Source organism: Marmota monax, unplaced genomic scaffold (assembly GCF_021218885.2).
Source record: "Marmota monax isolate L192 unplaced genomic scaffold, Marmota_monax_Labrador192_F-V1.1 WCK01_AAM20220418_F8-fsc00157, whole genome shotgun sequence".
NCBI classification, from domain to species: domain Eukaryota; kingdom Metazoa; phylum Chordata; class Mammalia; order Rodentia; family Sciuridae; genus Marmota; species Marmota monax.
In genome coordinates this window covers 2,783,060-2,810,768 of record NW_026694573.1, presented here as the reverse complement: position 1 = coordinate 2,810,768, position 27,709 = coordinate 2,783,060, and the positions used below count along the sequence as shown (strand labels likewise).

Here is a 27,709-nt window from a genome sequence, read left to right as displayed (position 1 = left end):
AGCTTGCGGATTCCCACTTTACCTGGGAACTTACCGGTGCACCACCCTGACTGCTGAAAGTTCTGGATCCTGGGTTCGAGGAATATAATTCCCCGTCCGGGCCACCAATTGTCGCGACCCCTCGCCGGCAAGGGAAAACACGACACAGGATTCTTCTTTCAGCAGTTTATTCAGGCCTTGATTCATGTATAATCTTCTAGTGACCCCCCGCCGAGCGCCCAAGCACAGCCTAATAAAGCCTCCCGCATACCAATCCTAAGCTGCCACGTGGATCTCTCTCATAGGGTGATAAGGGATTGCGCGCCAAACTCTCCATATTAGGAGTTGTTTATCACAGGCCACAGTGGAAGCTGGCGCCATCTTCTAATGGCGGCCACGGTCTATTAGAACGGCTCACCACAATAACCAAGCTAAGGCTCACGAGCGAAATGACAGCCCATGACAGCCAAAGCATGTCAAGTGAAGGCAAGTGAAGGTAAAGCTTGACCTAGCTTGGCTTGGCTTCCCCTTGATAGCCAAACCATAGTAAAAATGTTTAGGCTAGGCAAGGCAAGACAAGAATGACCTTGCCCTCAATAGCCAAACCATGGCAAAGAGAAGCAAGCCAAATTCATAGCAAGGCAAGATAAGGCAAGGTAAGGATTACCTTATTTTTGGCTTAACTTCTTATCAATAGCCATGCCATGGCAAGGTAGGTCAAGGTAAGGCAAAGGTGAACAAAGCAAGGCATTTCAGACAGTATTGTAATCACTGTGACAAAAATAACTGATAAGAATAACATAGAATAAGTTTATTTTGTCTCAAGGTTACAAAGGTTCAGTCCCTGCTGGGCAGAATCTACAGCTCTGGGCCTCAGATGAGACAGAGCATCATGGTAGAAGGGTGTGGCAGAGGAAAGCAGCTGATAGAACTAGGAATCAGACAGCTATTATTATCAGGGACAATATGTAAACCCCAAAGTTACACCCTCAATGACCTACTTCTGGTCATACTCTACCAGACTACAGTTACTGCCCAGTTAATCCATCAGTGGATCAATACACTAATTAGGTCACACCTCTCGTAATCTAATCATTTCACTTCTGAAAATGATTGATTGTGGAATATATTTATATAAACCATAACATTCCATTCCTGACTCCTGATCAATGAACAATGACCCACTGTACAGTGAAAAATACATTTATTCCATTTTCAAGAGTCCCTGTAGTCTTAACAGTTCCAGCATTACCCAAAATCCAAGTTCAAAATCTCATCTGAGACTCAAGGAAAACCCTTGGGTGTTACCCCTGTAAAGATAAAAATAAGTTACATATATCCATTATACAATGGCACAGAGTAAATATTTCCATTACAAAAAAAATGACATAGGGGCATATAATGGAGGGATGGAGCCAAATCCAGCTGGTCAAATAAATCCTGTAGCTTCACATCCAGCATCTGGGGACCATGGCCCTGTGATGTTCTCTCCAAAAGGCTTGTGTAGCTTTGCCTCTATGACCTTTCTGGTTGTAGCCCACATGACATCTCTCTTGGATTGTCTCTGCTCCATTCTTGCTCTTTCCTAGGCATACATTCCATATTACTGGTATCTCTTTATCTTGGTAGGTTTCCACAGTAGCTGCAGCTTCCTTCTCATGTCTTCAGGCATCACCCATTCAGAGGCAGCCTGCAGTGTTTCTGACCCTGCTATGCTTGGCCTGGACTCCCAAGCCTTCCTTTAAAATGTTAGCAGAAACCTTTATAACCCCCTAACTCTAGCATCCTGAATTCCTGCAGAACCAACAGCAAGTGACTGATGCCAAGGTCTGACACTATCTTAAGTAGTAGACAAGCCTCCTGGGACATGGCTATAGAAGACTTTTGCTGGCAGCATACTCACTCGGTAGTCTAATCTGGGACAGAAAAGATCCATTCTTTATAGGACATATCAGGGCACATACAGGATTGCCTGGAGCCCTTAGTTTGGGCAATGATTTAGCAGATAAAACTACACATGACATACATATTTTCTCTACACTAGAAGAAGCTATAAATTTTCATTAAAAGTTCCATGTCAATGCTAATACTTTACAAAAGCACTTTAAAATAACTAAGGAACAAGCTAGACAAATAATAAAACAATGTCAAAATTGTGTGACCTTTTTACCACAAGTTAATCTTGGAGTCAATCCTAGAGGATTGATACCTAACCATATTTGGCAGATGGACGTCACACACTTGCCAGAATTTGGAAAATTAAAATATTTGCATGTTACAGTTGATACTTCTTCTGGATTTTTGATGGGCTCCCTTCATGCCGGAGAAAAAACTAAAGATGTTATAGCTCATTGCTTACAAAATTTTGCCACTGTGGGTGTTCCAAAACAGTTAAAAACAGATAATGCCCCTGGTTATACTTCTACCTCTTTTAAACAATTTTGCTCAACATTTGGCATTACTCATATAACAGGAATCCCATACAATCCACAGGGACAAGGCATAGTTGAAAGAGCTCATCAAACTATTAAAATGTACTTATTAAAGCAAAAAGAAGGAATTGGGAAGGGGTATATATTCCCCAAAGATAAACTTAAAATAACCCTTTTTACTCTAAACTTTTTAAATTTGGATTCATCAGGACTTAGTGCTGCAGAAAGGCATATGTGTCCAAAAAATGTACATAAGCCCAAGGTACTTTGGAAGGATATTCTAACAGGACAATGGAAAGGTCCTGACCCAGTAATTGTCTGGAGTCGGGGGTCTGTTTGTGTGTTTCCACAGGGAGAACAGCAGCTGATTTGGATTCCAGAGAGATTAACCAAGGTCCTGACCCAGTGATTGTCTGGAGTCGGGGGTCTGTTTATGTGTTTCCACAGGGAGAACAGCAGCCGATTTGGATTCCAGAAAGATTAACTAAAGCGATTTCTACAGACCAAAAAGAAGATGATTTGGCTCAAATCCATAACAACTGATATCCAAAACTCCAGTTTGGCTATTCTTACATCTGCAACAGAACCAGGATGCTTTTTTCAATATCTATTTTATTATTGCCCTTTGCCATATCATGAAGTTCTATTTTGTTTTTTGAGCTCATACAGACCTAGGTTAATGTTTTGCTGATCAGTTCTATTTTTTGACTATACAGTTTTTAAGCATTGCAATGGAGATTTCACCTGTAAAAAGTTATAAGGCCTTTACTATAATGTTATGTGTTGTATGTATTATATTATGTGTGCACACTTGTGTTTTGTGTTATATGTTTGAATGTACGTATGTCCATATATCATATATGATGAGCGCTCATGATAAAATGGATCCAAATATTTTTTTTCACGTGATTTATATGGTTTAATTTAAATTGGGTAAACAACTGTTGAAGATTGTTTTAATATGTAAACAAAAAAGAAGGTTAACAGATCTGTTTGTTTACTTTCACCTTTCCTTTTCATTATGTTTAATAATTCTCTTAAAGATAATGTAAATTGTTAAGAAAATTGTTTTCTTTTAGTGCCTTCTGGAATGTTACATAATTTTTTCTTTAGCCATTATTGCCAGAATTCCTATCTTCATCCCAGTGCTGGTGAAGTGAAAGATAAAACCAATCTACAGCTTCTACAATAGCCATCACTGAACTGCTTGCAGAACTTGCCTGGACACATTGTGAGCTCACCTGTATGCATTGTGAACTATCTGTTGGTACAGCGAATTGTGGTAGTGCTGGAGTATTTTTGCTGATGGTGTCACCGGTGGTACAATTTTTCAAAGGAGCCCTCAATTGGCTTAATGTCATGGCATTTTGCATCCTCCTCTACTAGTGATGGTCTAAAATTTGGGGGCCAACAGAGGTGAGGCAAAGAACCTCACCCCCCCACAGGTGCAAAGGCCTATCCACAAGTATGGCTGTATGCTGGACCGGTAGTCAGTGACGGGTATGATCCAATTGCAGTGGTACCAACCTAAGACAGGAGGCTGACGCCTAGAGGTCAGTTCATCCGATGACGGGTAAGGACCATATGTTGAATTGGACTGCCTAACAGGCACGGTCCCTAAGCCACATGCTTGTTGTTTAAACAGAGAGGGGGAGATGTTGAGAGCCACAGCCAAAGGGGCCCCAGCAAACTTCCAGCTGCCAGCAAACTTCCAGCTGCTGGCTGATGATTGGCTCACAGCGGCCCCAGCAACATCTAGCTGATTGGCTCCTCGGCCCCAGCAACATCTAGCTGACTGGCTCCTCTGCGGTGATGCTCATTGGACTGTTTCCCTGCCCTTTCAGACCACGGAGCTGCTCATTGGGGGACTTTTTTGGCTCCTGTGCTAACTTCAGCTTTGTCAATCTGGGAATGAAGAAATTCTAAAAGATCGCTAGGTTTAAACTAAAACACCTGGCTTATGAGCAAGCGAATCGTTGGTGCAGAGATATCATTAGACCATGGAAACATGAAGATTTAAAAACATATATTAAATTATGTAGAGACATTAATGAACAAGAGCAAGTCGTGGCAGCTGCAGTAAAACAGGCTTTAGATGCCAGAGACATTAATGAACAAGGGCAAATTGTGGCAGCTGCAGTAAAACAGGCTTTAGATGCCAGGCCAAGAACATGCTACAATTGTGAACAAACAGGACATTTTAAAAGGAATTGCCCCATTGGAGGAGGGTTTAACAAAACTAGGTATCATAGGAGTAGAATACCAGGTATTTGCCCACGGTGCCGTAGAGGGAGACATTGGGCTAATGAATGCCGTTCTCAAACCACCATAGAGGGTACTCCATTATCAAAAAATGAACAAGGACCAGGTGTTTATCCACGATATTGTGGAGAAAGGCATCGGGCTCCATTGCCAAAAAATGGACAGGGGGGCCCAATGCTCCGGGGCCCAAAACCACAAATATACGGAGCACTGGAGGAACCCAGCAACCCCATCAGGGTAGTGCCCAGGACACATTGTCCATCAGATCCCTCATCAGACAAACCAGAGGGAGCGCAGGGTTGGACATCTGCGCCTCCGCCAGAGCAGTACTAACTCCAGAGATGGGAGTTCAAATCATTCCCACAGGGGTGAAAGGACCTCTTCCCAAAGGAACAGTAGGCTTATTATTGGGACTCAGCTCTTCTACTCTAAAAGGACTTATGATAAGTCCTGGGGTAATTGATCCCGATTATGAAGGTGAAATAAAAATTATAGCCAGTTCTCCAAAGGGTATATCAGTAATTTCACCAGGAGATAGAATAGCACAGTTACTAATAATACCCAGCCTACATGATAAATTTTCCAGTCGTACTGTAGAAAGAGGTTCCAAGGGATTAGGCTCCACAGGTGTAGATTGGGCTATGCTTTCTTTAAATTTAGATTCTCGCCCCATGCTAAAACTAAATATTCAAGGACATGAATTTAATGGGCTACTGGATACAGGTGCAGACCTTAGCATCATCTCTCGTCAAGAATGGCCAAAACATTGGCCATTACAACAAGCCACTCAAACGCTTCGAGGCCTAGGAGTGGCGACTAATCCCCATAGAAGTGCAATGGTATTAGATTGGAAGGATCCTGAAGGATGTGAAGGAACTATACAGCCATATGTATTGGATCATCTTCCCGTAAATTTATGGGGACGAGATGTCCTAGATCAATTAGGTTTGACATTAACAAATAACATCAACCAAAATACACCCACTATTATGACTAGACAAGGTTTTAGGAAAGGAAAAAGATTAGAAAAACAAGAACAAGGTATAACAGCACCAATTTTTCCATGCTGGAAAAATTTGGAGCTGACATTAACAAAGCTCTTCTTGCCAAGAGAAAAAGATTAGAAATGTATACCAAGGCTTCTTTCAAAACCAGTAACCAGAAAATTGAACATGTTTGGCTGGGCACAATCAGGAGCAACTTGTCAAAAGAAACTAACTTTATTTTTAGAACCACACACGCCAAACAAAATAGCCTCTCAGGAAAAACCCTCAGAGCCTCAACTGCCACCACCAGCTTTCCACAAGCCTCTCTCTCCCACACAAGCTTCTCTCAACCTCCCACAATCCTCCTGCTCTTGAGGCCGATTGGCTGGGTCACGTGGGCGGAGCCAAAAAAGTCCCCCAATGAGCAGCTCCGTGGTCTGAAAGGGCAGGGAAACAGTCCAATGAGCATCACCGCAGAGGAGCCAATCAGCTAGATGTTGCTGGGGCCGCTGTGAGCCAATCATCAGCCAGCAGCCTCTGAGTGCCTACACAGCTGGTCACAGTGGAACAACTTCCTAGGAAACCCCATGAAAACAGCGTGCCCCATAGTCTCTTCTCAAAGTAATTTTTACTTTTATACCCTTGAGCCTGAGATGGGTATGGTCTTGTTTCTCGGTAAAAGTACTTAGCATTTCTTTAGTGGCTATAATATCTTTAATAGCCACACCATTAGTTCCAGTTTTACTTGCACTGGTTTTTGGCCAAACAGAAAGGTTTTTAAAATCTTCTGCTCTGCTTTCTGCTCCAGATTATCACAGTAAACTTGAATAAAAGCTGCCATCAATATTCATGCCACCACCTGAATATTGTGCTGCCTTGAAATTTCCTTTACCAGATCAACTAGTTCATCACCTTTAAATTCAGCCTCACAGAAAGTCTTAGGATATGGGTAAAGTGCAGACAATTTCTGTTCCAGAATGTAACACATATTATCTCTAGTTCAGTTCCTAATAGAGTCCTCCTTTTCTTCTGAGCCCTCATGAGCCCAGTCTTTATTGTCCACAGTTCCATCAGCATTCTGGTCTGAGTTCCCATCAGAATCACTCATTAAGCTCTGTTAACAACATTGTAAATCTTTTCCAGATTATATCTCCAAAGTTTTCAAAAGTCCTTCAAATGGTCAGATTAGTCATATCAACAATCCAACTTCCCAGTACCAATTTTGGTCAGCTTCTTTGTCACTGTGTCCAAAAGACCTGATAAGAACAATGTATAATAAGAACAGTTCACTTAGGGGTACATTTTTGCACTGAAACCTAAAGATGTTTTAAAAAATAGTGCTTTGTCATTACTTTATTGACTCATGTGTTTGTACGTTTTTGTATGTTAATTTATGAATGATTTTTTTTTCATTAAAAAATACATACTCAAGAACCAAAAAAAAAAAAAAAAGAACAGTTCACTTTGGTTCACAATTTCAGAGGTTCTGTCCATGTTTGGCAGACTCCATAGCTCTGGGCCTGAGATGAGTCAGAACATTATGGTGGAAGGGTGTGGTGAAGGAAAGCAGCTCAAGACATGGCAATGAGGAAGCAGAGAGAGCTATTCTTATCAGGGACAAATTATTCACAACTCCAGTGACCTACTTCTTCCAGCCATATCTTACCATTTTATAGTTACTGCCCAATTAATACTGTGGATTAATCCATGGGTTAGATCATACTTCTCATAATCTAATTATGTCATCTCTGAAAGTGAGTTTTTGTGGGACACCTTTATCTCACCCATAACAGAAGACTTGGCTTGGTTTGGCTCCCCATACACAGCCAAGTTGTGGCTGAGAAAGAGAAGGCAAGAGAAGAAAAGACAAGAAAAGGCTCTTCCTCCATTGCTAAGCCATAGCAAAGGAAGGCGTGGCAAGGTGAAACTTCCCCTTTATTGATAAGCCATGGCCATGCCAGGCAAGGCCAAGCCAGGCCAATCAAGGCATGGTTAAGCTTGACTTGGTTTCCCTTTACATCCAAGTCAAAGTGAGTCGAGGCGGGCTTGGCTTGGATTGGCTTCACTTTGAAAGCCATGCCATGGCAAGGCAAGGGAAAGCAAGTCAAAGGCATGACCATGGTGTTTTTAGTCAGCTTTTCTATTGCTGTGACCAAGAGACCTGACAAGAACAATTAGAGGAAGGAAAGTTTATTCTTTGGCTCATGGCTTCAGAAGTTTCAAGTCTATAGATGAACAATTCCATTCCTCAGGGCTTGAGGTAAGGCAGAACACGATGGCAGAGAGTGGGGTAGAGAAAAGCAGGTCAGGACATGGCCACCAAGAATCAGAGACAGATTCCTAGAAATAGAAAAAGCTGTCATGGAATTCATTTGGAAAAATAAGAGACCCAGAATAGCCAAAGCAATCCTTAGTGAGAAAAAGTGAAGCAGGAGGCATCCCTATAGCAGACCTTAAACTACACTACAGAGCAATAATACCAAAAACCACATGGTATTGGTAACCAAAATAGACTTGTAGACTATGGTACAGAATAGAAGACACAGAGACAAACCCACATAAATACAGTTATCTCATATTAGACAAAAGCACCAAAAACATACATTGGAGAAAAGATAGCCTCTTCAATAAATGGTGCTGGCAAAACTGGAAATCCATATGTAGCAAAGTGAAATTAAACTCCTATCTCTCAACCTGCACAAAATTCAACTCAAAGTGGATCAAGGACTTAGGCATTAGACCTGAGTCCTTGTACCTGTTAGAAGAAAAAGTAGGCCCAAATCTCCATCATGTCAGGTTAGGAACTGAATTCCTCAACAAGAAACTTAAAGCATAAGAAGTAAAATCAAGAATCAATAAATGGGATCGTATCAAACTAAAACGCTTCTTCACAGCAAAGGAAACAATCAATAATGTGAAGAGAGAGCCTACAGAATGGGAGGAAATCTTTACTGTATGCAACTCAGATAGAGCATTAATATACAGGCTATACAAATAATTAAAAAAAACTTAACACCGTTTTCCAATAACCCAATCAATAAATGGGCAAAGAAACTGAACAGACACTTCACAGAAGAAGAAATATGAGCAGTCAACAAATATATGGAAAAATGTTCAACATCTCTAGCAATTAGAGAAATGCAAAATTAAAACTACATGGAGATTTTATATGACTTCAGTCCGAATGGCAATCATCAAGAATACAAGTAACAATACATGTTGGCGAGGATATGGGAAAAAAAGGTACATTCATACATTGTTGGCGAGACTTCAAATTAGTGCACCCATTCTGGAAAGCAGTACAGAGATTCCTTAGAAAACTTGGAATAGAATCACTTTTTGACCGAGTTATACCACTCCTCAGTATATACCCAAAGGACTTTAAATCAGCATACTACAGAGACACTGCCACATCAATGTTAATAGCAGCTCAATTTATAACAGCTAAGCTATGGAACCAACCTAGGTGTCCTTCAACAGATTAATGGATAAAGAAAGTGTGGTATACATACACATTGGATTGTTACTTAGTCACAAGGAAGAATGAAATTATGACAATGGATGGTACTGGAGACTATCATGCTAAGTGAAATAAGCCAATCCCCCCAAACCAAAGGCTGAATGTTGTCTGTGTTATGTCGATACTAACACACAATAGTAGGGGGAAGAAGAGAAGTTCATTGGATTAGACAAAGGGGAATGAAGGGAAGGGTGGGGAAATGGGAATAGGAAAGGCAGTAGAATGAATTGGACATAAATTTCCTACATTCATATATGAATACATTATCTGTGTAACTCTATATCATGTACAACCACAAGAATGGGAAATTATACTCCATGCCTGTATAGTATGCCAAAATACACTCTACTATCATGTATATATAAACAAAAAACAAATTTAAAAAAAGGGAAGAAAAAAGAATCAGATAAAGAAAGACTCCACCATTCAGAAACAAAATATATACCCCTAAGGCACACTCCAATGACCTAACTTCCTCCAGCTATACCCTATCTGCTCTGAGTTACCACTCAGTTAATTCCTATCAGGGAATTAATTATTAACTGGTTGGGTTAAGGTTCCCATACCCCAGTCATTTTTCCTTTGAATGTTCTTGCATTGTCTTACACATGAGCTTTTGGGAGACACAAAATATCTAAGCCTCAACACCATGGCAAGGTAAAACAAGACAAGGATAAACAGGGAAATGTAAGGCTAGAATTGGCTTGGCTTCCCTTTGATAGCCAGGGAATGGCAAGTCAAAGCAAGGCAAGGCTAGTCTGGTGTAGGCTAGGCAATGCAAGCAAGGAGACTTTGCTGACATTCCCCTCAATAGTCTAATCACGGCAAAGCAAGTCAAGTGATGGTAATGCAAGATAAAACAAATGAAATCAAAGCAAGATTTGACTTGGCTGGACTTCCCATCAATAGTAAAGCCATGGCAAATCAAGGTAAACCAAGGCAATTCAGGCAAACCAAGTCTTGGTTTTGGCTTGGTTTTCCCCTCAATAGTCAACCTATAGCAAGATAAGGATAGGCATGGCAAGGCAAAGGTACACTTGGTCTGGCTTGGTTTTTACTTCTCCTCAATATTCAAGACATGAGAAGCCATCTCAAGTCTAGGTTAAACAATGCAAGGCAAGGCTGACTTTGTTTGGCCTGACTTGCCATGCAGCAAAAGGCTAGACAAGGCAAGGCAAGGATGGTTTGACTTCCATTCCCTTTTGTAGCCAAACCATTGCAAGACAAGGGAAGTCAAGGCATGGCAAGGCAAGGCAAATCAAGTCTTCGCTTGCCTTGACTTCTCATTAATAACCCAGTCGTGGAAAGTCAAGGGAAGGCAAGGGAAGTAAAGGTAAGGCTTAGTTAGTCTTATCTTGGTTTCCCCTTGAGAACTAAGGAATGGCAAGACAAAGAAAGGTAAGGAAAGGGAAAACAAGTGTTGGCTTTGGCTTCTCATTGACAGTCAAAACATGGCATCATAAGGCAAGACAAGGCATGAAAAGGACAGGCAGAGCATGGTTTGTCTTGACTTCTCAATAGTCAAGCTCTGGAAAGGCATGGGAATACAAGGTAGGCAGGGATGGCTTGTCTTGTCTTCAACACAATAGCACAATAATGCCAGGCCCAGGCAAAAAGGACTGGGCTTTACTTTCCCTCATTAGTCTTGTGCTTCCCCCAATAGCCAAGCCACAGTAAGGCAAAGGAAGGCAAGTCAAGTTCAGGCAGGGCAGGGAATAGCAGAAAAGAGCAGGGAAGGCCTGGCAGGACAAGGCAGGAAGGCCAGGGCAGGGCAGAGTAAGCCCTGTTAGAACAGGCTTCCCCTCAATAAGCAATCCATGGCAAGGCAAAGCAAGGTTGGTTGGCTTGATTTCCACCTGATAGATGAGCAATGGCAAGGCCAGGCAGGACAAGTAAATGTTGGGCACAGCAGTGAATGTAAATGCAAAGGAGGGAGAGGGCAAATTAATGTGGCACAGGGCAGGAAAGGCTAGGCTAGGCCAGAGCTGGGCTTCTCCTCAATTGCCAACCTGTGGAAATACAAGGCAAGGCAAGGAAACAGGAAGCAAGGCTTGGATTTGCCTTGCCTTCTCATTGATGGCCCAAAGCATGGCAAAGTAAGGCAACACGAGGTATGATGAGGACAGGAACAGCTTGACTTGGCTTGGCTTCTCAATAGTAAAGCCACGGAAAGGCATGGGGAGCCAAGGCAGGCACAGATGACTTGACTTTCCTTCAACCCAATAACAAAGTCTTGCCAAAGCAAGGCAAGAATAACTGGGCTTGCGTTCCCTCCACAGTAATCTATGGCAAGACAAGACAAGGAAGGCTGGATTTCACTTCCCTTTGTAGGTCAATCCTTGGCAAGAGAAGACAAGATTGGGTTGGTTTGCTTTCCCTCAAACCATGGCACAGTGAGGCGTAGCTGAGCTCCACTTCCCCCTCAATAGTCAATTCTTGTCAAAACAAGACAAAGATATCTTGGGTCACTTTCCTGATGTAAGCCAAGCCAGGCAAGGCAGAGGAAGTCAAATCAAGTCAAGGTAGTACTGGGCAGTGCAGAGCAGAGCAGTGTTGGGTGGGGTCAGACAGGGCATAGCAGAACAATGCAGGGCTTCTCCTGGATCGCTGAACTGTGGCAAGGTAAGTAAAGGCAAGAAAAGAGGAGGAGGGACTTGGCTTGCCTTGACTTCTCATTGATATCCAAAATATGACAACATCTGGTAAGACGAGGCATTAAAAAGAAGGGCACAGCTTGACTTGGCTTTTCCTCAACAGTCAAACCATGGCAAGATATGGGAAACCAAGGAAGGAAAAATGGCTTGGTTTGCAGTCAACCCAATAGCAAAGTCTTGCAAGGCAAGACAAGAATGAATGGGTTTGCCTTTCCCTCCATGGTCAATGTATGGCAAGGGATGTCAAAGATGGCAGGGCTTCACTTTCCTTCAAAAAGCAGGACTTCATAAGGCAAAGCAGGGATGAAATGTCTTGCATGATCCCTGATAGACAAATAATGGAAAGGCTTAGGAAGGTAAGACAAGGCAAGGCAGGGTAGGGCATGTAGGGCATGCCTTAGGGGTATATAGTTTGTCTCCGAATAGTGGAGTCTTTGTATATCCTATAGATTAATGTACAACCACAAGAATGGGAAATTATACTCCTTGTCTGTATAATATATCAAAATACACTCTATTCTCATGTGCACAGGGACAGGCAGGACAGGGCAGGGCAAGGCAGAGCAGGGCAAAGCTTGTCCTCTATTGCCAAGCTGTGGCAAGGCACATCAAGAAAAGGAAAAGGAAATCAAATCTTGTTTTGCTTGGCTTCTCATTGAAAGCCAAAATATAACAACGTAAGGCAAGAGAAGGCATGAAGAGGAAAGGCACATCTTGGTTTGGCTTAACTTATTTTTGGTAGTTAAGCAGTGGTAAGGCATGGGAAATCAAGCAAGGCAAGAGTGGCACATGCCTGTAATCTCAGGTAGGAGGATCACAAGTTCAAAGCCTGCCTCAGTAACTAGTGAGACCCTAAGCAACTTAGTGACACCTCATGTCAAAATAAAAAAGTGAAAATGGGCTGGGTATGTAGCTGAGTGGATAAGTGCCCCTGGGCTCAATCCCTGTTACCCACCCATCCCCCCAAAAAATGTAGGTCAGGAAGAGGGCAAGTTAATGCAGGGCAGGTAAAACTAGTGCAGGTCTTTGACTGCCAAGTTGTAGCAAGGCAAGTCAAGACAAGGGAAGGGAAGAAAAGACTTGGCTCGCTTGGGCTTCTCATAGACAGCTAAAATATGGAAATATAAGGCAAGACAAAGCATGAAGAAAATAGGCCCAGCTTGGCTTGACTTGGCTACACTTGGCTACTTTGTGACAGTCAAGCTATCATACGGCATGAAAAAAAAAGGAAGGCAAGGATGGCTTGGCTTTTCTTCAACCCATTAACAAGGTCACATGAAGGTAAGGCAAGAATGGCTGGGCTTCCCTTCCCCTCAATAGGCAATTCATGGCAAGACAAAGATGGTTAGCTTGACTTTCCCCAATAACCAAGCCATGACAAGGCAAGGAATGCCAGTCCAGTTAAGGCAGAGCAGGGCAGTCAGAACAGGACAGAACAGGGCATGAAAAGGCAGGGGAAGACAAGAAGTACAGTTCAGGTCAAGGTAAGGCATGTTTGTCCTGGCTTCTCCTCAACAGGGAATCCATAACAATGCAAGGCTAGGTTGGTTGGCTTACCTCCCCACTAATAGACAAGTCACAGGAAGGTAAGGCATGACAAGCAGGGCTGGGTAGGGACAGGGCATGTTGATGCAGAGCAGGGCAGGGAAGGGCAGTAAAAATTCAGGATCTGAAAGGCAAATGCCACATGATTTCAATGTGGAAACTAAAAAAAATGGATCTCATAGAAGCAGATGATACAAAAGTCCTTGCTAGCAGCTGGAGAGGTCAGAGGACAGAGAAAAATGAATTGAATTTGGTCAAGAAGTCCAAAGTTAAATAGGAAGAATATTTCCTGGAGTTCTATGCTAGAGTAGTGACTGAAATTATCATAAATATTTGTAGACTTCAAAATAACTGTAAGAAAGTATTGAATGATTCACTAAAACAAGTGATAAGTGTTTGAGATCATGAATATGCTGTCTATCCTGATTTGGAAATTGTACAATGTATACATTAATTAAAATATCTCATTGTCTCCTTAAATTTATAAAAAAAAATGTGTTTGCTTTCTTTTTCTTGAAAGAGGCATGACCTCTCACAGGACTTCAAGGCTAGATGGTTAAATGTTCACTGTGCACCTAGCACCCAGATTCATCATGTTGAGAGGAAAGTTATACTGAGGTGGATGTGGAGGAAATTGCTCCCCAATAGAGCAAGACTCAATGTCAATATTATGTTCTATTATCCCATCACCCATTATGTAAACTTCCCTGTGTATTCCCTTGTCAATCAACTCATTGTTGCTGAGGAGACTGTGGAACTCACTTTTACCTTACTTGCACCTATATTGCAAGATAATATGTCCTGTGTTACACAGTGGGTGAGGCATTTCTGCTACTGAGTACAGATGATCATTGATTTATAAACATCCACTTGATTTTTGAATTTATTGATGGTCTGGTTGTATACTCATACAACTAGTCTATATATCCCAATTTGGGTATATTTTTCCATAAATTTCATCAAACATTCACTATTTCATATAAATTAGGTTGAGTGTTAGATTATTTTGTTCACAACATAATTAACAATGTTAATTGTTTGGAGATTTTTAAAAAATTGTTAATTTGTTTTAATTAGTTACACATGACAGTATAATGACCTTGACATATCATACATTTGATTAGATGGTATATAATTTCTCATTTTTCTGAGTGTACAGGTTGCAGAATCACATTGATCATGCAGTCATGTATATACATACAGCAATAATAATGTCTATTTTATTCTGCTGAACTTCCTTTCCCCCCTCCCCTCCCCTCCCCTGCCATCACTTCTCTCTACCTAATCTAAGGTGACACTATACTTTTTTTTCTCACATCTTCATACATGTATTTTGTATAAGAATGAGGGTCTCCTTCCATCTTTCATGCAATTCTCCTTCTCCCTCCCTTTCCCTCCCACCTCTCTTCCCTATCTAGAGGTAATCTTATCTCATGCTCTTCCTCCCTACCTCATTTTGAGTCAACCCCTTATATCAGAGAAGACATTAGGCATTTGTTTTTTGAAGATTAGCTAACTCCATTTAGCATAATCTGCTCTAATGCCATCCATTTTCCCTGCAAATGCCATGATCTTGTTATTTTTTAGTGCTGAGTAATATTCCATTGTGTATAAATGCCACATTTTTTTAATCCATTCATCCATTGAAGGGCAACTAGGTTGGTTCCACAGTCTAGCTATTGTGAATTGTGCTGCTATAAACATTGATGTGGCTGTGTCCCTGTAGTGTGCTGTTTTTAGGTCCTTTGGGTATAGACCGAGAAGAGGGATAACTGGGTCAAATGGTGGTACAATTCCCAGTTTTCCAAGGAATCTCCATACTGCTTTCCAAGTTGGCTGCACCAGTTTGCAGTCCCACCAGCAATGTATGAGTGTGCCTTTTCCCCCACATCCTCGCCAGCACTTGTTGTTGTTTGACTTCATAATGGCTGCCATTCTTACTGGAGTGAGGTGGTATCTTAGAGTAGTTTTAATTTGCATTTCTCTGATTGCTAGAGATGATGAGCATTTTTTCGTGTATTTGTTGATTGACTGTTTATCCTCTTCTGAGAAGTGTCTGTTCAGGTCCTTGGCCCATTTGTTGATTTGGGTTACTTGTTTTTTTGGTGTTTAGCTTTTTGAGTTCTTTGTATACCCTAGATGTATACCCTGATGTTTGAGGGGTAAAAATTTGTTCCCAGGATGTAGGCTCCCTATTCACCTCATATATTATTTATCTTGCTGAGAAAAAAACTTTTTAGTTTGAATCCATACCATTTGTTGATTCTTGGTTTTAATTCTTGTGCTATAGGGGTCTTATTAAGGAAATTGGGGCCTAATCCCACATGATGGAAATTAGGGCCAACTTTCTTTTCTATTAGATGCAGAGTCTCTGGTTTGATTCCTAGATCCTTGATCCATTTTGAGTTAAGTTTTGTGCATGGTGTGAGATAGGGATTCAATTTCATTTTGTTGCATATGGATTTCCAGTTTTCCCAGCACCATTTGCTGAAGATGCTATTCTTTCTCCATTGCATGCTTTTAGCACTTTGTCTAATATAAGGTAGTTGTAATTTTGTAGATTGGTTTCTGTGTCCTCTATTCTGTACCATTGGTCTACCAGCCTGTTTGGGTGTCAGTACCATGCTGTTTTTGTTACTATTGCTCTGTAGTATAGTTTAAGATCTGGTATAGCAATACCACCTTTTCACTCTTCCTGCTTAGAAATGCTTTAGCTATTCTGGGTATCTTATTTTTCCAGATGAATTTCATAATTTCTTTTTCTATTTCTGTGAGGAATGCCATTGGGATTTTGATTGGAATCGCATTGAACCTGTAAAGTGCTTTTGGTAATATGGCCATTTTAATAATATTAATTCTGCCTATCCATGAGCAAGGTATATCTTTCCATCTTCTAAGGTCTTCTTCTATTTCTCTTTTTAGGGTTCTATAGTTTTCATTGTATAGATCTTTCACCTCTTTTGTTAAGTTAATTCCCAAGTATTTTATTTTTTTTGAGGATATTGTGAATGGGGTAGTTTTCCCCATTTCCATTTCAGAGAATTTGTCACTGATATACAGGAATGCCTTTGATTTATGGGTGTTGATTTTATATCCTGCCACTTTGCTGAATTAATTTACTAGTTCTAGAAGTTTCTTGTAGAGCCTTTTTGGTCTTCTAGGTATAGAATCCTGTCATCAGCAAATAGTGCTAGTTTAAGTTCTTCTTTTCCTATAGTTATTCCTTTAATTTCTTTAGTCTAATTGCTCTGGCCAGTGCTTCCAGAACTGTTGCAATAATTCACGTGCAGGTCAGCATGGGAAAAGAAAGAAGCAGAGCAAGCAAAGCAGCAGCAGAAAAAAAGTCCTTTATTGTGTACAAGCAATCTTTTTATAGTATTGTGAACAAAGAAGGCAGCCTTCCAACATCAATAAATCGGGTCTTTCAGCTAATTAAACATAGCACACAAAAGTTTTACTTTCTAATCAGAAGTGACCTGCTTCTCATGGCTAATCTACTCTTGGCCCAGAGTATGCTGAGCTCTGCTCTTTGTTAAGAAGAGGTAATAAAATTTTTCTCAGCGCCCTCCTAGCCCACTTGGCAGAATATCCCGTTTGCAGGCAAGTCCTCCTAAGGACAGCAGACATCTCGTTTTCAAGCATGTCCGCTGTTACCTTATCTAAACCTTGAAGGACTCTCTCGTTTGTGAGCAGGCCCTCCCAAGGACAGCAGACACCTCGTTTTCAAGCATGTCCACTGTTACCTATCTATATACCTTGATAGAATATCCCGTTTGCAGGCAGACTCCATCAAGGACAGTAATAGTAATGCAGTCACATCTGATTCTCTACACAGAACTATGTTGAATAGAAGTGGCGAGAGAGGGCATCCCTGTCTTGTTCCAGATTTTAGAGGGAATGCCTTCAATTTTTCTCCATTTAGAATGATGCTGGCTTGAGGCTTAGTATAGATAGCTTTTACAATGTTGAAGTAAGTTCCTGTTATCCCTAGTTTTTCTAGTGTTTTGAACATAAAGGGGTGCTGTATTTTGTTGAATGCTTTTTCTGCATCTATCAAGATGATTCTTATCAATAGGCTTAAGTCTATTGATATGGTGAATTATACTTATTGATTTCCGTATGTTGAAAAAACCTTGCATCCTGGGGATGAATCCCACTTGATCATGGTGCATGATCTTTTTGATATGTTTTTGTATTTGATTTGCCAGAATTTTATTGAGGATTTTTGCATCTATATTCATTAGAGATATTGGTCTGAAGTTTTCTTTCTTTGAAGTGTCTTTGTCTGGTTTTGGAATCAGGGTGATATTGGCCTCATAGAATGAATTTGGAAGTACTCCCTCTTTTTCTATTTCTATATGAAAAAATATTTCCTGAAATAGATTGAGGTGTACTGCTATTAGATCTTCTTTAAAGGTTTTGTAAAACTCTGCTGTATACCCATCCAGTCCTGGGATTTTCTTGGTTGGTAATCTTTTGATGGCTTCTTTATTTCCTCACTTGATATTGGTCTGTTTAAGTTGTGTATATCTTCCTGACTCAATCTGGGCAGATCATATGATTTAAGGAATTTATCGATGCCTTCATTATCTTCTATTTTATTGGAATATAAGGTTTCAAAATAATTTCTAATTATCTTCTGTATTTCTGTATTGTCTGTTGTGATATTGCCTTTTTCATCCTGTATGCTAGTAATTTGAGTTCTCTCTCTCTTCTTCTCTTCATTCGCATGGCTAAGGGTCTGTCAATCTTATTTATTTTTTCAAAGAACCAACTTTTAGTTTTGTCAATTTTTTCAATTGTTTCTTTTGTTTCAATTTCATTGATTTCAGCTCTGATTTTAATTATTTCTTGTCTTCTACTACATTTGCTGCTGATTTGTTCTTCTTTTTCTAGGGCTTTTAGATGTAGTGTGAGGTCATTTATTTGTTCACTTTTTCTTCCTTTAAGGAATGAAATCCATGCAATGAATTTTCCTCTTAGTACTGCTTTTATAGTATCCCAGAGATTTCGATATGTTGTGTCTGTGTTTTCCTCTTTGATTAGTTTTTCCCTTTACTGTACTACCTCCCATTGTTGATTTTCATTGTTATTTTTCATTTCCTCTTCATGTAATGTTTTGCCAAGGATGATTTACAACACTGGTTTTCTAGCTGCAAATTCTTTTTACTTTTGTTTATTGTGGAAGGTTTTTATTTCATCATCATACCTGAAGCTTAGTTTTGCTGGATATAAGATTCTTGGTTGGAACCCATTGACTTCAACATTTGAAATACGTTATTCCAGGATCTTCTAGCTTTCAGAGTCTTGTGTTGAAAAATCAGCTGTTAACCTAATTGGTTTACCCCTAAATGTAATCTGCCTCCTTTCTCTTGTGGCTTTTAAAATTCTCTCCTTGTTCTGTATGTTGGCATTTTTATTATAATGTGTCTTGGTGTGGATATCTTGTGGTTTTGTACACTCAGCCTCCTGTAGGCTTTTAGGATTTGAATTTCCATTTCATTCTTCATGTCTGGAAAGTTTTCTAAAATTATTTCATTGAACAGATTGCTAATTCCTTTGGTTTGGACCTCTATACCTTCCTCTATCCCAATAACTCTTAAATTTGATCTCTTTGTGTTATCCCAAATTTCTTGGATGTTCTGCTCATGGTTTCTTATCAGCCTTTCTGAGCTGTCTAGACTCTTTTTGAGATGATATACTTTGTTTTCATTGTCAGGTGTTCTGACTTCTAATCGTTCTACTCTGCTGGTGATACTCTCATTTGAGATTTTAATTTGGTTTATAATTTCCTTCATTTCCAAAATTTCTGCTTTTTTTTTTGTATAACCTCTATCTCCTGTAGAGTTGACCTTTTGCTTCTTGGATTTGTTTATATAATTCATTGTCAAAGTGTTCTTTCATTGTCTGCATTTGCTATATAAGGTCTTCCTTGAGACTCCAGATCATCTCAGCAGTAGATCTTGAAATCTTTATCTGAGATATATATATATATATATATATATATATATATATTTTTTTTTTTTTTTTGCTGTAGCTATTAACTCCTCTATTGTTGAGTTGTCCTGCATTTTTTGTGTTCCCTTTTTCCTTGTTTGTTTTCATGTTGCTCACATTTTTTCTTTACAACTCTGTGTGACTGCTGTGTTGTTATTTTTCTCCTATAGATTTGTATTGCTTTTGTATAGTTCCAATATCTCTCCTTTGGGTTGGGAGACAATGTCTAGAGATTTTGGATTCAATTATAATTTAAAATAAATTCATTTGCTTCATAAAAGGCATCAGATTCTGGTGGCATAAAGAGAACTGAGGGTCTGGCATAGGACTTTATGTTTAGGAGGAAAGATGTGAGGGTTTGGGGGTTAATATACCTTAGCTACTTTGAAGGAGAGCTCTAATGAAGGGGGCTATTAACAGGAGAATAGGCAGGAGGTATTTGGGGTAGCTAAATACTTGGGAAGACAATAAGAAGCAAAGAAAAATTCACCTACTTGCATTTAGTAAATTACAAGTTGTAGAAATAGTAATGCTTGAGAGGTTGGGACAGGAAGAGAAGGAGGAAGAAAAGTAAAAAGAAGAAAAAAGGCAGGGAAGAGACAGAGACAATGAATGAAAAAATAAAGAGGAAAAGAGGGGGAAAAGATAAAAAGAAGAAAGGAAAGAAGGAAAAAGAAAGAAAAAATGCACTCTTAGAATTGTTTTCTTCTCTTCCAGTAGGTGGCGTTGTGCATTTCAAGTTGAGTCTCTGCCCTCAGGGTGGAGGAAGCAATCCGTATAGGGGGTGGCTCTCCCTTCCCTGCAGGGTGCCTCTCCAATCCTGATCTCTTTGGGTTGTTCCCGGTCTCTATCCCCCTCTCTTCTCCTGCCCACCAGGCCCCAATTCCTGGGATTCTTCTCCACAGCCCTGGGTTCACTCTGGGCATGCGGTGCCCTGGCTGCCCGGAACTCCTGATCAACTGAGCGCTACCTCTGTGTTGGGTAGTCACCAAGTCACCAAGTCAGCTGTGAAGAGAGGGAGTTGGAAACCAGGAACCTGTTCTGTCTTATTCCCTCTAATAGCCCCACCCACTGAGAGCTGGTGAGAAAGGTTTTTGGTTATCACAGCTGGGGCAGATCAGGCACCTTTTCAGTTTCGCTCAGCTCTGATATTCACACCCACTGAGAGCTGGTGAGAAAGTTTTTGAGTTGTCACAGCTGGATAGAGAGGGGGCTGGGGGTCACACACCTGTTCTGCCGCCAATCTCACTGCCTGTTACATCCACCCAAAGCTGATGAGGTAGATTTTCCAAGATGGCGACCTCCCGTTTCTGTGCCAGTGTGTTCCATGAGGTGGAGGGGGCTGGGCTATTTCTCCACTAAGTCCAGTCTTGGGTCCTCAATCCAGTGCCCCGTGGAGACGCAGGTTGCAGTCTGGAGCACTCTAATATTAAAGGATCTGTAACTCTGTGTCTCTACGCTGCCAGAACTCCACAGCACTCAGGTCTGCCCCTCTCCGGTGGGTTCCCCAGCTGCACTGCTGGCTGGGTTCCGTTCATGGAGCGACTCGGATTTTCTCGAGTTCTGGACTGCGGTTGTAACCAACCGCTGTTTAAAATACTATCACAGGCTCCATGAAGCTTAAATTCGTGAATGGGGGCTCCTGTAAGGGAGAGGGTCTGACCACTCACCCAGAGTCATGCCAGTAAGGACTTCTCCTTTACTCCGCCATCTTGGAACCCCGAGAATTTTTTTTTTTTTTTTGTATGGGATTGAACTCAGCTCTTCTACATGCAAGGTTAGCATTCTGCCACCAGGGTATACTCCCAGCCTTTTAAAAAATTCTATTTGTTTGGAGTGGGGGTACTATGGATTAATCTCAGGGGCACTTGTCCACTGAGCCACATACCCAGTCCATTTTTGTATTTTATTTAGAGACAGGGTCTCACTGAGTTGCTTAGTGCCTTGCTTTTGCTGAGGCTGGCTTTGAACTCACAATTCTCCTGCCTCAGCCTCCCAAACCACTGGGACACAAGATTTCACTAAGTTGCCTAGGCTGGCAATGTGAAGAAATTGCAATCCTCCTGCCTCAATCTCCTGAATATCTGGGGTTATAGGTTCTAAGAACTTTTAAGATAGGTTAGGCTAAGCCATGATGTCCAGTAGGTTAGGGGGATAAAAATGCATTTATGACTTAACAATATGTTAAGTCTGACTTGTGATAGATTTACAGGGGTGTCATCCTATTGTAAGTGGATGAGTACATAGAGTTTGAAACAGGCATATGCCCTCCCTTCCTGTTAACTGAAGTTGACACTATTATATGCTTGTCACTGAAAGATGTTGTGGCATTCATGTTACACAATGTCAAGTTATGTCTGACAAAGGCTTGAACCTCTCTATGCCTCACTTGAGCCATTCACCTGGGCAGCACTCACCAAAAATTCAGAGCTCTGGACATCCTGACTGTGCTCCTGCCAGTAAACCCAGACCTGTTGGAAATCTCATTTAGACCCTAAGCTTCCATTGAAGATTGGTAAGTGAAACTGCCTCCAGATGACCCCAGGCACTTGAGGTTGAGTCAGTCCAGTCTTTGAGACTGCTCCACAGCCCTAGAGATCACCAAGAAGAAATGAGCCTTTATCCTCTAGTTTGACTGAACATCTATCCCTATGAACCAGGAGCCAAGTAAAACTGACATTTTGTAACACTCTGTTGGACAGTTGGTTTTTTTTTTTTTTTTTTTTAGTGAAAATGCCATGAAAAGAGCAGCAAGAATAGCATACTTGTAGAAAGTTTAATAGGTATGAAAGAGTGTACATTGAAATTGTCTTTCATTTTCTCTTGTACACCTTGCCAAGATCTGCCTCTGCAAGTAACAACAGTTAAACCTCTGCCTAATCTTCCACATTTACTAATTGAATTTCCATATAGAGCTTACCATGTGACAGCCATTTTCCAAAGGTTTTTGTCTGTATTTAATCACTTATTTTTCATTTCCTGTGGACACTCAAGGGGCAACAGTAAGAAAAGTTCTCTGCTGCATTCTGATTGTCCTCTGCAAATGCAAGTCTGACTGATCTTCTTGCTTTTTAAACAATTTTCCTCCACTGGATGACTACGTTGTTCCCTCATTAAAATTCTCAAATTCATTTTCACTTTCTTCTATATTTTGGTTTCAGAGATGTGAAACTCTCTTCAGGTGATTTTGAAATTTTAACCACTGTTTTATTTCTCTCTCCCTCTCTGTCTCTTTGTACACACACACACACACACACACACACACACTGATGTTTGGGATTACCTATAATTCACCATTTGGAAAAGCAGGAATTTTATGTTTGCATCAATGCACTGGCAAAGATACATGAACTCTTTAATTTTTTGGAGTTTTTGTTTCACATTTTTATAGGTGCCTTATAGTTGTACATAATGGTGGAATTTGTTATTATATATTCATACATGCACACAATATCACAATATAATTTAACCAATATTGATCTCCAGAACTTTACCCACTCCTTCCCTACTTTTTACCCTGGTACCTTTCCTCTATTCTACTGATCTCCCTTTGATTTCCATTAAATCTCTTCTCACTTTTCTTTTCCTTTTTCCTCTTTAACTTCCTCATATGAGAGAAAACATACTTACCTTCTGGGTTTTTTGACCTATTTCTTTTAACACAATGGTCTCTAGTTCCAAACATTTTAATTCTTTTTAAAATTTAATTTGATTTTAATTTTTGTTGATTCTTTTTTTTGTTTTTTGTTTTGGTATTTTCCATTGTAGTCAAATACCTTTATAGTGCATATATATAACTTACATGCTTTTTACTTTTACATACTCATGATAAAATTATTACATAGACATTGCAGTGTTTTCCCAAATGAATCTTCATTTTAATCAAACCTACAGTGTATTTATAGAAATTAACATATCTGGCAAAGCCACAGACTTGTATCAAGCAGCATCAATTCTGTAATATTAAAAAAGTAAATAAATTCAAAATTTAGAAGCAGCAGCCTCATTAGCAACCATGCTTCTGGAGAAGGACCCACAAACATGCTGCTTACCCAGGAGCTATGATGCTACACACCTCCAAAGACTTTGCACTAAAAATGTGCTTGTATCACACAATTAGAGAACTTCATGGAGGAAAATATCATATAAATGCATTTTTTTCTTTTTAAGGAGAATGCAATAAAAATATGTTAATGGTAGCTTCACATATCCAATATTCTTCTATCTAATATTTTAAACCAAAGTTGTAGAACCCTACAGGTTTTCATAAAGAACTCTTTTCACAGCACAGCTGTAGTACTCTTTAAAATGCAAAAATGTTCTTTTGTGCTATATCCTTACAAACAAACGTAATATACATAAAAATGAAAAGTTCAGATTCTGCACCAAGCATTTTCAGTCTTGCTTTTTGATATAAACGTGGATATAGTCAAATTTGCAAAGCATTCACTTAATAGTTTAGTTGAAGCAAACTTAAAAGGGATATGGGTTTTCAGCAAAGGTGAGACCTTTAGTAACTTCAATAGTTGGAACTCAGAAGTTCAGCTAAAATCCCTATTAGTGAGGATGAATGGAGCCACAAGTGTCCAGACATAAAAGAGGAGGCACACCCAGCTGGAGCTGATCTTAACCCACACAGCAGGCCACTTGCTGGACACACTCTGGAATTTGGCATCAGGGCTATACCAGCTATTCAGTGTCATCATGATGTACAAGGAAGCCAAACAGAGGATCAAGTGGAAAAACAAGTAGCTGTACTGAACTTCCTCTCTCTCGTTGTTCACAGGCCACCAAGGCTGTCCATCTTATTCATCACTGGCTCCACTGGCAGCTGTATCATCAAGGATCACGCTGTCACTCCCTGAGTGGGGTCAGCTTGTTCACTTGGCTATTGCTGGAAGTGCGAATGCTAGAATACAAAAGACAGAAAACCAAGACTGTAAGCCCTAGAAGATTTTCTACATCCAGAAAGTGCGTCTTCTTTGATGGTAGAGCAGAGATAGGAACTACAGCAGTGGAGTTTGCAGGAGCCATGGTTGGTGAAGCTATGTGTGTAATGGTTCTCAGCACAGTTGCAGGAACCACCAGGTTCATTTGTCATGGCTGACCAGGGAGGTACAGGTGTAGAGCATGATGACAGAGGACTATAGGAGACCTGAACGAGGCTGATGTTCCTGAATTTTGGGGTGGATGGATATAATGGAAACTACAACACAGAGAATCAGATTAATATTGATGAAGAATTTGTTTTCTGTGCAGCCATCTGGTTTAGTGTAGTATGTGTGGAATAACCCAACAATGACGATTGGCAGGATATAAAACAAGGTTGTAACAGAGAGTAAAGTGGCATATCAGACCTTTGGGTTTCTTTCTTCCATACGACTCACCCATAATTCATTCCAAGAGTTAGCTAGGTCTACCAAGAGCACCAGCTGGATGAGGTCATGAGCAAAGCAGCTCCCACCTTACCAACAACAAACCAGGCCGAGGTGAAGTACCCCCAGGGATGTAGAAAGATCCAATCGTGATACCAACAATGGCAGCGATTTTGAATTAAAAAACTCAGTGTGTACTGCTGCTCTGGGAGCTTTACTTACTTTTATTTTTAAACATGAGCAAAAAGAAGAACCCCGCCCCTCAAAAATGGCTAAGATAAAGTTGATCTGACACATAGCTTTATAACAAACCAGCACATCCCAATCTTTATCTGCCTTTATATCAGCCATCTTGATTTTAAATCACCCTTCACAGAAACCGGGAATCTTCGTCATCTGAGTTTCTGTCCCTTCTTTCAGCATGATACAGGGCACAGCAGTTCCCAGGAGGAGAATAAAAGCATAGATGAGCCGAGTCACAGTGGAATTCTTAATGTTGGAGCAGCAACTACACAGCAAGCATGGTGCACCACTGCAGAGTCAGGGGACCTGCAGCAAGGAACAACATGGGCAGCCTGAGATCTCCTTCAGTGATCTGGAGTCCGTGTCATCTCTGCCACTTTCCCTCAGCAAGTTACATAACCTAGTTATATTTCTCCATTCAGCTGGCAAGAGAGAAGATGCCCAGCACAGCCCCCATGGTGACGGGACAGTAACAGTCAGCTGAAGCATAGTCCCAGAAACTGGATGGTATCTCGGGCCCGAAATACGGCCCATCCCCTCCCAAAACTCACATTGCTTCATTCTTTTGTTGGTTCCTTTTTAGTGATACATGACAATAGATCCATTTTGATATGATTATAGAAGCCTGGAATATATCTTATTTGAATTCAGATTCCAGTATCTCTCCCTCCCCTTCTCTTTCCCTCCCTCTGCTCCCTTCGATTTATTGATCTTTCTGCCATTGACCCAAATTTTTTTTTCAAAAATTAATTTCTTGTGGATGTACACAATGGTGAGATGATCTATTCATCCATCAGTGAATATCTAGGCTGGTTCCATAGTTTGGTTATTGTGAATTGTTCTGCCATAAACATGGTTATGCATGTGTCACTGTAGTAGGATGACTTTAATTCTTTAGGATAAATACTGAAGAGGAGTAGAGCAGGGTCCTATGGTGGTTCCATGCCTAGTCTTTTGAGGAACCTACATATTGATTTCCATAGTGGTCATATGAATTTACAATCCCACCAATAGCATAAACGTGTTCCTTTTTCTCCACATCCTCTCCAGCATTTATTATTTTTTGTATTTTTGATGACTGCCATTCTGACTGGTGTCAGATGAAATTTCAGGATGATTTTGAATCTCATTTCTCTAATTGCTAATAATGTTGAATTTTTAAATTTATTTGTTGGCTATTTGTAATTATTTTGAGAAGTGTCTGCTTAATTCATTTGCCCATTTGTTAATTGGGTAACTTGATTTTTGTGGAGTAAAGTGTTTTGAGTTCTTTATATATTCTAGGTATTAATCCTCTGCCAGAAGAGTAACTAGCAAAGATTTTCTCCCATTCTCACTAAAACAACTATCATGTATAACCAAATAAATAAGAAAATGCATTATGTATTTCAATAGCATTCTCTGTAAAGGTATTTTATGCCAGTATTTAAGTTTTGATCCACAATTTTGTATTTTATTATTATTATTATTGTTACATATGCAAATCAACAAATATAATACACCATGTAAACTGAGGTAAGGACAAGAATCCCATGATCTCTCAATAGATGCAGGAAAAGAATTTGACAAAGTAAAGCATTCATGTTTAAAACACTAGAGAAACTAGGGATAGAAGGAACTTACCTCAGCATCTAGGGCTGTATATGGCAAAGCCAAGGCCAACATCATACTGAATAGAGAAAAACTGAAAGCATTTCTTGTAAAAACAGGAACAAGACAAAGATTTCCACTCTCATCACTCTTATCCAACATAGTCTTTGAAACTCTAGCCAGAGCAATTAGGAAAGAGAAGGAAATTGAAGGGATACAAATGGGGGAAAAACTGGGGTTTCATCTAATTTGAAAAGTTATCCTTTGCTATGGTCAGGCAGCTAGAATATTCTGGACAAAAATTCTGCCCTTTTAGGAGTCAATAGAGTTGTATTTGGGCAGAAACAGGCAATATTTTTAACTTTTCTCTGATTCTTGTGAACCTGAGTCTGGGTGAAATGATAGTGGCTACTTTCAGGCCAAGCTGGCATATGTTAGAAAGGACAATGGCCTAGGAATTTGGAACCCAAAGCTTTAATGAATGTCGGAGTCATGTTAAGCTATGAAATCTGAGGCAGGATATTTCACCGTTAATTAACCTTCCTGAGCATTTATGCTGCATAAATTAAATCCTTTAAATTATTCAGCCCTCGTCATAGACATATATCCTTGTTTACTGACTATCCCTGATATTTGGGTGGAATAAAAAAGAGGCACAGAATGAATGTGCCCAAGCTCATATGCTCTTACATAAAAGAGTCAAGATGGGAACCCAGACATGTGGCCCCCCAATGGTGAGGTTTTAAATTACTGACCTGTGGGATCATTAGTCACCATTCGGGGACTTCCGTCATCTGTGTAAATAAATGTCTGGAATTATCTGAGCCTATAGAAATTCTATACATTATTCCACATTATAAGGTAGAATCAGAGGTCACATACCTCAAGGCAAGTATTACTTCATTTATATCATGGATTTCATCATAGCCATTATATAGAGAGCACAGTGTTTTTATTCAGTTCGCAGATTCTGAGAGTTGGAATATACAATTTGGGACAATCAAACAGTCAGTGCTGGGTCACTCCTCAGCACCAGCCCCAAAGCTAACAAGAAGTAGATAGATTATTTTAGTGGTAAGTGATGGCATTATGACCCCTAGAATTGCTGAGACCCTGAAAGCTATAT

General features: G+C 40.2%; 1 pseudogene; it reads right to left on the bottom strand.

Annotated features, from left to right (window-relative positions):
* Positions 1-23,916: 23,916 nt before the first annotated feature.
* LOC124076950 (serine incorporator 3-like) lies at positions 23,917-25,450 on the bottom strand (annotated as a pseudogene).
* Positions 25,451-27,709: the final 2,259 nt, after the last annotated feature.